We start from the raw sequence: 12,034 nt of genomic DNA on the forward strand, positions 1-12,034 counted from the left end.
TTGAAATGAATAACAGCATCAATTCTTTTTCCTTTGAAGTGGATTGCACCTGCCTGAGCAGAACACTGGGGAATGGAAGGCTCTCCCTGTACCTTCAGGAGCTTTCAAGGTCTGAGAAAATAAGCACAGACTTCTAGAGGAAAGAGGAGTAGGCAAAGAGAATAGTTTAGTGGGTAGCTAGAATTCCAGGTTAGGAGATAAAGACACTTGAGCAGAAATGAGCGTGCCATATGCAAGACAGTGAGGAAGCAAGGTCAACCTGGTAAGAAGTAAAGACTCATTTGTTTATCAGTATATTCTGCTGAGTGTTTTACTTGCTTCAAAACATCAGCCTCTAAGCCAGTAGTCTTTCCTACAAGATGTGGAGACTATCTGAGCCAAGATAGACAATGGATAAATGGAAGGGAGTTACTGCCTGAAGAAGAAAGAAGGAAAAATTAGTGAACATATTTCTTTTCCAATTCCAATTTCTCTCTCCTTCTTTCCTACTCAAAACAGTCGGAATCGTATATCTACCTCAGCATTTTTCAAAACAGCTGGGCAAACTCATTGATGGTATCATGACTATCATTAAGGGAGAAAAAGAGTAAGAAGGGAAAAGAAAAGAAAGAGCAGAGCATGGAAAATATCACAGTGCATTTCACATGGTAAAGGTAAGTAGTGTTTTCTAAAATGTTTCCATTTTTCATACATTCATACATACACACTACACATGTACGTATATAGTTGTGTGTGCATATGTGTGTGTGTAGTAGGTGTTCTAGGCTGTGATGTGAAATGTATTTTTGGGATAGGTATTGGTGAAGAAACTTTAAAGTTACTTCACAGGGGCGCCTGGGTGGCTCAGTCGGTGAAGTGTCTGCCTTCAGCTCAGGTCATGATCCCAGGGTCCTGGGATTGAGCCTCATGTCGGGCTCTCTGCTCGGTGGGAGAGCCTGCTTCTCCCTCTCTCCCCTGCTCATGCTCTCTCTTGCCATCTCTCTGGCTGTCTCTTCCTTTCAAATAAATAAATAAAATCTTAAAAAAAAAAAAAAAGCTACTTCACGGCCCTAATAAGGCTTGTGGATCTTTGGGGTTCCAGCAGTTTCTTCCCCTGGATGAAGGGTGCTGAATCTTCAAATCTTGAACGGAAATTTTGAAGGCAAGTAATCATCTCCCTCTTGATCTTCTTCCCTCTTTTAGGCAGGCATAGGCAGGGTTTTGTTTTAATTAAGGGCAAAGTGCTGGAGAATTAATATCTAGAATCTATATAATGTTGCTTTTTATTACTCTGTAATTCTGGAATAAATTGTTTTTTAATAAATTGGTCAAAGAATTTCAAAAGGGAATGAATTTGGGAGTATAACAAAACATCAAATTAACTGACAGGAGGTGGCAAAGGAATACTCTTATTTTGTTTGTATTTTCATTGGTCAAATCTCTGGCTTGCTGGATGCTAACTTTTGAAGAGACCGTGTTTAGTTTTTACAAAGTAACCAGGTCTAAGACCTACCAAACCCAAATCACAGGAGCTGCCTGATGCAGGTTCCTAGACCCTAAGCCCAACTTACTGAATCCGAATTTTTAATGGCTGAACCTGGGAATCTGCACTTCAAACAAGTTTCTCCTATGATTCTTTTATGTATTATGTATTTATGAGAAAGTGAGAGAGCACATGCACACAAGCAGGAGGGGCCGAGGGAGAGAGAGAGAATCTCAAGCAGACTTTGACTGTAAAGCCCATCTTGGGGTTCAGTCTCACAACCCTGAGATCATGCCCTGAGCCGAAACTAAGACTTGGACGTTCAACTGACTGTACCACCCAAGCACCCCTCTCCTATGATTCTTCTCCTGGAACTTGAGAATTTTAGACTAGGCCTTAGTTCTCAAGAACTATTTGCAGAATGCCGGAACTTAGATTTGAATGATGTAAAGGCCTGCTGCCTACATAACACACTTCCAGAGAAGGAGCATAATTCAGTGGGTGAGACTTCCCTACTATGGACCTCACTTTGTATTTATGCTCCATCTCCCCTCAGTTCCAGCTTTGCTTGGCACTACATGCTCACTTTCCATTCTTCTCTCTCTTCTTCTCTACTTGCAAGGAGCCTGAAGGGTCATTTAAAAGTCTACAATTTGAGATCCCTAGAATAGCAACTCCACCCATCTTCCCAGGCAGCACTCTAGACTGCTCCTTGAGCCCCTGACAAGATTAAATTCCCTGGCCCCACATCCTCAAAGGGAACCTAACCTGCCCAAAGTTTCACAAACCACACCCTTTCAATGTTTTATTATTTCAATGATTGTATAAGCATACCTTGTAATTGCATTAACGTCAAGGGGGGCAGGGCATTCTGTGATGTAATAACAGGAACCAACTTGTTTTTCCCAGTTTTCAATCAAATTTAATCTGTGTTAGATTATTTATCCCATCTATGTTCTACAGTCTCCCCGCCTCCCCCCCCCCCCCCCCCCCCCCCCCGGTCCTTTTCAGGTTCAATCTCTGTTGTTTACCTCTCCTTCTTCTTGTTGCTGCTGCTTAAACTCATCAGAGTGTAATTAATTTGTTCTTTGTAGCTCCCAAATGACTATTTGGGGATGAATTCGCCATGCTCAGTAGCTAGAAGCCGGGACTGGGCTACATTTGTTCAGCCATCTCTTTCTGCCAGATTGGGAGCATGTCTGGTGCCAAGAGCCAGCCATGTTCAAGGAGGTGAAAGTTAAGGGAATGGACTCCTGAAGCTTCATGGTGAGGGCACAGCAAAGTAAGGACACATCTCATCCCCTTAGGGGAAAAGCTACAAGCTACAAAGTGCCAGAGACTAGTTAGGGGTTGTTGCAGATCTCTCAGACCGAGTTATACATTCTTGTAGATTCCTGCCATTGCCAGTACACTCTCAAACAGGACCACACCCTGGCTTCTAAACTGGGGATCTTGGCTACCCATTTCTAATGTCTCAAACCTCAGAATTGTTGGGATCTTGCAAATAACATCCAACAATCCCATTCCTGTCACTACTCATAATGGTCCTGCCTTTCAGGGCAGATTGAACCATTTTATTTCCTCAGTGAAAACAAATAAACAAAATCCAGGCTTAGGGAAATGAAAACCAAATTAATCATTCTGCAAAACACCATATGGCAATTGGAGAAGATTTTTCAGGTTAGCTTGGTTAATAACTGTCATAATTCTCAAGGCAATACATTTTTACCTAGAAGTGGAAAGCTAGCCTGAAAAGTGCCATAATCTTTAAGGCTGCCTTTACACAGAGTTGTTGCTTCTTTTGAAGCATGAAATTGTGTTATTCCCACAGAAAATCTCATCCTTTTCCCCCTTTCTCATTTCTACCCCCACTTCTGGGGGGTAGAACCTTTGGAACCTTTAACAAATTTTTTAAAAATTTGTTTTCTGAATAACCCAATTTACCTCTTTATATATAGGATATGTCAAAACTTTTCTGAAGTTTTAACTATTTTTTAAGTAAATGCTTATCAGAAAGCCCTGAATTTGGAGTCATAAGTCTTGAATTCAAATCCCAAGTCATTGAGCTTCAATCCCATTACTTAACCTCTTTGAACTCTGCTTTTTTTTTGTTGCTGTAAAATGACAATTACAATGTGTATCCAAGGCAGACACTGCTAGTTACCAACCCAGTATTCATACTAATCGTTGGTCTTACTGACAGAATTCTGATTTTTGGCAATAGAACTGGCCAAAGCAAAACAAAAGCTTCAGTTCTCCACTACCCCAGCAGAGAGAGGTTGCCAAGTGACACTGTTTTGGTGAGTGAGATGTGTGCAGAAGTCACAAGTTAGTAGGGGCCATACCACCTATAACAGAGCAGGGGCAGACTGAGCCCCATGGCTTATTCTGCCTTTGTTCTTCCCCTTCTCCCATCCTGGAAGTTGATAATAATATCTAGAAGTAGAGCATTTATCTTATATTCAGGAGAATGAGAGTCCCAACTCAAGGATGAAAGAGAATGACAGGTATGTGGGTCTCTGTAGTGACCCTGGATTGTACCACTCCATTACTTCTTATGCATGGAAAATAAGCACCATGTTTGATCTAGCCATGGAAGGTGGGTGCCTGTGACATGCAGCTGAATATCATCCCTAACTAATACACTGCCTCATGGAATTGGTGTGAAAATTGGAGATAATAAACTATAGGAATGCTCATATGCCTGCAGCATTGTACTTAACATATTTTGTCTGAAGAAAGTATATTATATTCCCCCATAGATTATAAAATAGAACACAAAAAAATTTTAACTTCTCCTGAATCCCTAAGGGCCTTATTATGAACATTTAGTGTAAACCTCTCAAAACTACTTTAAAATAGGCAGAGATAAATGTTATAAACAAGTCTTATTGTTGCTGCAGAATGTGCTGCCCTATACTATGGCCTACTGCCATGTATTAAGGGATGGATATGTTGGCTTGTAGCTCAACTCCATATTTGTTGTAGTACGCCTCCCTGTACTGTAGATGCTGGAATCTAAAAACCACATCCCAGAGCTCACGGGAGCTCAGGTTCTGGGTGTGATTTGGATTTGGCCACTTAGATGTACTAGCATGAGATTTGGGAAGTGGAGATTAGGAGGCGGCCACGCTAGGCTACGTCTGCTGTGTCTGCTGCTTTCTATTTTCCCGCAACAGTATCAGCAGAGATCCCAGGCACTGGCTTTGTGGGTTTTGATAGGCAGGACTCCCTGCATCCACTCTGTAGACATAGACTGTAGTGGATGTGGTGTGGTCTGCAACTGGGAGCAATGGTGGCTTCCTGATTGAGAAAGTACTTTAATTCTCATGGAGTCTTGCCGCTAGTGGAGCCCTGACTTCAGAAGAAGCCGAGCTCCTTTGATGACCTGGTTCTGGGGTGTGACTTTGGGAATTTGCTAAAAGTTAAACATGGAGTCTGTTTCTTTAGTCTTCCAGCTGTCCATAAGCCACTGACTCCTTGAATATATCTCTTCCTCCTTAAATTAGATATGTAGGTTCTGTTCTGTGCCTCTGAACATAGAGCTACCAAGCTTCTATTAGTGTTGTTTACAAAATATTTCCAGCTTTACAGAGAGCCCCTTTTTCCATATGAATCTATGATTATGGAGGCGGATATTGAGATGAGAACCGTCTGTGACCCTGAGTGACCACTGTGAGTGGAGCCCTTTGAAGTCCCCTCCAATGGATATGGGACACAAGTGAAAATAAAACTTTTATTTAAACTGTGGATATTTAGGGGGAAATTTGTTACAACAAGATTATCTATCTTATTCCAAAATGACATAGAACTTAGAACCTAAGAACTTAGGGTGCTGTTTTAATAATAAACCCTAAAATGTGTGACACTGGCTTAAGGGAATCAAAGAAACTATTGCTGAAGACTGGAGGAATGGATTTTCTGATGGTGAAACATTTGGGAAAAGTGATGCCTGCAGTAAATTGTAAGGTAAAAGGCATACCTAACCTTAGGGAAGAGGTTGAAAACATTATCATTTAATTGGCTGCTATTAGCTACATTTGGCACAATATTACAAGAAAGAGAAAAGAGATATGTTTGGAGAAGAATTGGTCAGTCTGTAAAGATAAATAGAACAGACTAGAGGGTCTACAAATTCAGAGATTCAAATGTAACTGCTTCTCAACCCAAACAGTAAAGGATAAAATTGATACTTTGAGCCACAAGGGACTATTAAAGCTCAGCTTTGTAGCAAGAATCAAATCACTGAGCATGGTTTAGGGTGTGCTGGCCTGAAATTCCTTTCTGGACCAAATGGCTCAAAATAACATAAAATGGTTCAGGGAGAAAGGTGTTCTCACTACTAGGCTCGGAACCTGTAGTTAGGAAAGGAAGGAAGGAGGAAGGGAGGGAAAGAGAGAAAGAGAGGTAGAAACTGAGGCAGAGACAGAGATGGAGACAGAGAGGGAGAGGAGGAGTGAGATAGGTGTTAGGGCAAGAGAGCACAGAAATATGACAAAATCATATGTTTAGAAAGAAAACATGGGAGTAGGTAAGAAGTCATACAAATTTGAGTTTGGAAGATGGTTTCACTGCTAAAAGAGGCACCCACCTGGATTAAATGCCATCATGGCTGGTTAAGACTTAAAATTATTCCCTACCTTGGATGGACAAGAAGTATGATGAGAAAACTGCTCACTCTCTAAGGTTAAAATATTCTTCACTGTCTACTTCAGATAAGGTCAAGAAGAATAATGGAAAAGGAAGAGCCTCCCAAAGGGAAAATCCAAGGACCATGGAGATAAATACACAGGGGAGACTTGCCTAGGAAACTTGCATGAAGCTTCTTCAGGGAAATTCCTCACCTTTAGTGTAGGAGGCCTAAAACTTCTGCTCAGTCTAATATCAACATCGTAATAGGCCAGTGACTGCCCTGTGTTTCCCATTCTTCCTATTGTTTTTCACAAGGATGACTTTATTAAAGCATGTATTAAAGTTGTCCTGATCATGCTCCACTACAGGGAGGGGCAGGTCTCTGGATCAAGAGGAGATGCACATGGACCTGTTGTAGAGGATAGTATTCCCTGACATGAAGACTGCCATGCATCAGAATTCCTGGGCTTTGATCTTCATGTAATCACTAGGACTTTTGAGTTCTCTTCCCTGGAAAGGGATTGAGTAAAATGCATTTTGTTTGCAGGAAGGAGGATGAAAGAAATATTTCATACCTACAGGAAAAGACTTTGATAGTAATCAGCACTGTTCATCCAGTGTGTCAGCTTTACTTCTAATGACACTGTCCTTCTCCTCCTCCCACTTTTAAAGTTAGGCATAGCTATGTAACTTCCTTTAGCTAATTAAATGTGAATATAAGTGACATTTGTCTTTCCTGAGCACCTTTTTTTTTTTCTTTTTTTTTTTTTTTTTTTTACTGTGGTCAAACCATATAACATAAAATTTGTCATCTTAACCACTTTTAAGTGTACTATTCCATAGTGTTCAGCATATTCACATGAATGTGCTTATGAAACAGATTTCCGAATGTTTTCATTTTGTAAAACTGCAGCTCTGTACCCATTAACAATTTCTATTTCTACTTCCTCTCCTCCCCTCTCTATCCATGACCACCATTGTACTTTGTGTAAATTTCACCACTATAGGTACCTCTATAAGTGGAATCAGTCATGCAGTGTTTGTTGTTCTGGACTGTTTTACTTAGCATACTCCTCAAGGTTCATCCATGTTACAGCATGTGGCAGGACTTTCTTCCTTTTTAAGGCTGAATAGTATTCCATTGTGTGGGTATATTCTACATTTCATTTGTTTGTTCATCTGCCTATGGACATTTGGGTTGCTTTTGCTTCCTGGCTACTGTGAATAGTGTGCTATGCTGAGCACCATTTTTAAAAGTCAGTGTATGATTCACCATACTCTCTTTTTCCTGCTGTCATGGACAGAAAGGCATACATTAGGGTGAGCTTCTCTCAGCATGGATCCCTGAATTATTGAAACGAGCAGTGCTCCCTGCTGACCTGTATTGAACATGTACAATGAGTGAGAAATAAGCCTTTTGTTATTTTAAACCACTGAGATTTTGGGGTCCTTCCCCCCCCCCAGGGAAAACTTATAAGATTTTAACTTTTAAAATTAAAATTTGACTCCTTCAAAGATTCCAGGGAAAAACAACGAACAGAGGTTTTACAATGGAAAAGGCTGTTGTGTTTGAACCTTATACCTCTTTTGCATCTCTTTGTTTACACCTTCTTGAGGGTTTTGTTTGTTCTTGTTTTGTTTTCTATGGCCATGACTTCTCCTTCTTTAGCTGGCAAAGCCTGGAGAAATGCCAAGTCACCCTTTCTCATTCCTTATCTATTTATCTAGTTTGCTGTACTTTGGATGGTCAACATCATTGCACCCTATATATTTGATAGGAGTATGTTTGAGCATCAAAATCCCCTAGTAACAGAAGCTATGAAGATAGAAGTTAATTTTCTCCTTCACATTAAAATCACAGGGTTGAGGGATGCCTGGTGGCTCAAAGTGTGTGATTCTTGGTTTTGGCTCAGGTCATGATCTCAGGGTCATGGGATCGAGCCCCGCATCAGGCTCCATGCTCTGGCCTGGAGTCTGCATGGGGTTCTCTCTCTCCCTCTCCCTTTGACTTTCCCCCTGATCTCTCTCTCTCTCTCTCTCTCAAATAAATCTTTAAAAAAATTAAAAAATAATAAAATCACAGGGTTTATATGATAGCTCTATAACCCACCGAGGTGCAGTCTCCTATCATTATTCTGTCATCCTCATTATGCAGCTTCTATGTCATCTTCCAAGATGACTGATCCAGCTTTATTCCTCATGTGTACATTTTGGCCAGCAGAGAGGATAAAAGAGAAAGAGAAAGAAATGCTCTCTTTCTTTGAGGCAACTCTCAGAAGCTGCATATAGCACTTCCACTTATATCCCCTGGTAGAATTTAGTCACATCAAACATATTAAAGGAAGCTGGAAACATGGTCTTCATTCTGAGCAGTGATGCTCCTTGCTTTCAGTAAATAACATGGAGATTCTACTTTTGAAGAAGAAGGAAAATAGATATTAAGGTTTAACTAGCTGTGATAGGTAGAATAACTGTGCCCCAAAGATATCCACATCCTAATTCCCAGGATATTCCTGTGAATGTGTAATCATAGAAAGATTCTTACTTTGCAGTAAGAACCTTGAAATGGGGAGAGTATCCTTGACTATACAGGTGGGCCCAATGTAATCACATGGATTCTTAAAAACAGACGATTTTTTTCTGGGTATGGCCAGAAGGCAGATGTGACCACAGAAGGAGGGTCAGAGAGGTTCCATGTGAAGAAGACTCAACCCACCACTTCTGAGTTTGAAGAAAACAGGGAACCATGAGCCAAGGAATGTAGATGGCCTTTAGAAGCTGGAAAAGGCAGGAGAACAGACTCTCCCTTGGAGCCTCCAGAAAGGAGCACAGCCCAGCCAGCACCTTAATCTTAACCCAGGGAGACATGTTGGACTTCTGGCCTATAGAACTGTAAGACAATAAATGTTTGCTTATGATAATATGTTACAACAGCGATAGAAAACTAGTACACCAGCATCTCAGCCATAGTGCTTCTCTTTAGCCACCCAAATATCTATGCATACATTTTTCCTCACACAGAGAATGGACTCCCTTTCTACCTATTTAAATCCCATCCATCTCTTCCATTTACTAGCACCCCTTTTTAGTTTTTTAATCTAGTCTGGCATTTTACACTGTTTTGACTAACATACCTTGCTAGACCAAAGAGAAAAGACTCTAATGGGGCTTCATGTTTGCTTTTTATCCTATAAGGAAATCATGAGAAAACTTAGTTACAAGATTATCAATTGACTTTACATAGAAGGATTTGAAGAGCTCTTGTCCCACAATCTGAGAATTAACTTTGTCCCTAGCATTGTGGCCCATTTCTTTTTTTTTTTTTAATTTTTATTTATTTATGATAATCACAGAGAGAGAGAGAGAGAGAGAGAGAGAGAGAGAGAGGCAGAGACATAGGCAGAGGGAGAAGCAGGCTCCATGCACCGGGAGCCTGATGTGGGATTCGATCCCGGGTCTCCAGGATCGCACCCTGGGCCAAAGGCAGGCGCCAAACCGCTGCGCCACCCAGGGATCCCTGTGGCCCATTTCTAAGAATTTCATTTTGACTTCTTCTTCCCTGTACTGAGACACCCTTCAGAGTACATAACCTAGTGTGTCAGTGTCTTTAGACTGGAGAAGTTATCTTCATTTCAAATGCTGACATGCTCCTCCTTCCTTAAAGGTTTAAATCAAACATATAAAATCCCTGTATACTATTGATTCTTCCCTTTATCAAAATGACAAAATTAAAACAAATGGCATTCTGTTCCAGTTAGGATGTAGGAAGTATGACAATCACTTCCATCCTTAAATGTCAAAAAATTATGTAAACTCAGAAACTTGTATTTAAGAAAAGAGAGCTGAAAAAAACTAAATTTCAGAGATGGGTCAAATCCTATTATATAAACATATAATAATGATAGCAATGTAACTGATTTTTTTCTAGAAATCACTCAAAAGTGATTTTCCAGCAAAAGTAAAACTATTGAAAAATTTGAAATAATTTCTTAATTATTTTTAGTAAACTTAACTTTAGGCTTTTGCTTGATGTGAAAGTGTAGCTTTTAATTTAGCTGCTAATTTATCATGCATATATTGTTGAAATTTTTCTTTTTATCACTTGACATAACTGATAATGTTTATCAAATAATTTTATCAAGTTGAGCAATAAAATGCGATCTATTTTTATTTAATTTTCAAACTCCAATTCTACCTGAAAGCATAAGGAACAAACATAAACAACAATCACCAGGCCAGTAACAACCCATAGCCATGTGCAGGCCATCTCTTGAAATGTGACTTTGAGCTCAAATAATTGAGCAAGACAAAGTCCTCTATTCACAGCTTTTTATTAGTCATAGTTTTGTAGAACTGAGCGGTCATACATTTGGTACCTTCCATGAATCCAACGTCAGTGCTGGTCATGTGATACCCCTAAAAAGCCCAAAACCCAACAAAAGGAATGAAATACTAAGGAATGTTTTATTAGATTTGAGTTGCACTTTGGAGAGAGGCATTCCATTGTAATATTAAAGTTTTTTTCCTTTTTTTTTTAAAAAAAGATTTTATTTATTTATTTGACAGAGAGAGAGAGAGCACAAGCAGGAGGAGCACCAGGTAGAGGGAGAGGGAGGGAGAGGGAGAGGGAGAGGGAGAGGCAGGTAGAGGGAAAGGGAGAGCCAGCCTCCTCGCTGAGCAAAGAGCCTGATGTAAGGATCATGACCTAAGCGAATGCAGATGCTTAACCGACTGAGCCACCCAGGTGCTCCATTAAGTTTTTTCTTAACACTCCTCAAGGAACAATTTTTGTCCTGTTTGGTGCAACAGTGCCCCACTGAGAACGCATAATAAAAATGAATTTAAAACACTGATAGAAAATATTTATAAAGTGAATATTTGTAAGGAAAATCTCTTTTCCCATGAATATATAATTTTTGTCTTTTACTGTAATCCCCCCCCTAAAAAAATCCCTAACTTGATTATAGAAGTCAGTGATCCCAAAGTTCACTTAATAGATGTTCATTTTGGAGTGTAATTCTTCTAGAGACTTGAGCAATCGTCTTGTACAGTATGTCCAGTCTGAGATCTTTGAATAATTACAAAGGTAATAATGAGATGTTGTGAGCTATTTTCAATATTTCAAAATGCCTTGACAAAACCATACTCTGCTGGGCTTTTTTTTCCCCTAAAGTGTTCAGTTTTATAGGTCTTTGTTCTATAAAAACAGGACATCAAATTGTTGCTTAATTGCCTGATGAAATTGACATCTCCTTCTGGCCCAATCACCTACACTGCCCTCTGCCTCCCACAGCTTCCTCCATCTGTGTGGCCACCATTCTTAATCCCCTTTAGAGATTTGTCAGAATTTTTAACAAAGCAAAAAAATGAAACAGTTATTGCTCACTATGTGACTTTTTCTAGACATAATATTTTGAAACACAGGTCCATGGTTAAAAACTAATGGCAGAGGAGTCTGGTAGTGAAAATGTTTTAACCTCTCATCTGGTTTAATGTTCTACAGAGGTCTAATGAGGTCAAATGCATTCTCCAAGGTCATGCAACTGGTTAATGATGAGGATAAGACTAAGTCCCAAATTTCTGGCTAAAACCTGTCATACTATTCACTACATTAATGCTGTCCTCAGCATCGACAGTATTAAACACTTGTGCCATAAGTGGCACGAAGGCCATTTTCTGTGGAAAGAGGTTAGTAGCTCCCTTCACACCCTAAGGCTTGTAAGAGCTACTTCTGCATGTCTGCTTGTATGCCAGGGCATTGTTGTCAGCCCAGACACAGCAGAAGGCTGGGAGGCAGAATACTGGTGCAGCATTTTTGACAGATCACTGAAAGCAAGCTCGTGCTGTCTGTGACTGCTGAGTTGTGCTGTGATAATTGTGGTTTGCAACAATGTCCCTAAGGCACTGCAGGTTCCCAGGATGTGATATGAAGCATCAAAG

General features: G+C 40.1%; 1 long non-coding RNA gene across 1 annotated transcript in view; it reads left to right on the forward strand.

Moving 5' to 3' along the window:
* Nucleotides 1-12,034, forward strand: part of LOC111098329 — a 101,362-nt gene that overhangs the window by 2,436 nt on the left and 86,892 nt on the right. Inside the window, exon 2 of the long non-coding RNA XR_005367942.1 lies at nt 499-653. This is a non-coding gene — a long non-coding RNA (uncharacterized LOC111098329). The remainder of the gene's footprint in view (nt 1-498; nt 654-12,034) is intronic.

The sequence above is a fragment of the Canis lupus genome, chromosome 12 (genome assembly GCF_011100685.1).
Source record: "Canis lupus familiaris isolate Mischka breed German Shepherd chromosome 12, alternate assembly UU_Cfam_GSD_1.0, whole genome shotgun sequence".
Classification (NCBI taxonomy): Eukaryota; Metazoa; Chordata; class Mammalia; order Carnivora; family Canidae; genus Canis; species Canis lupus.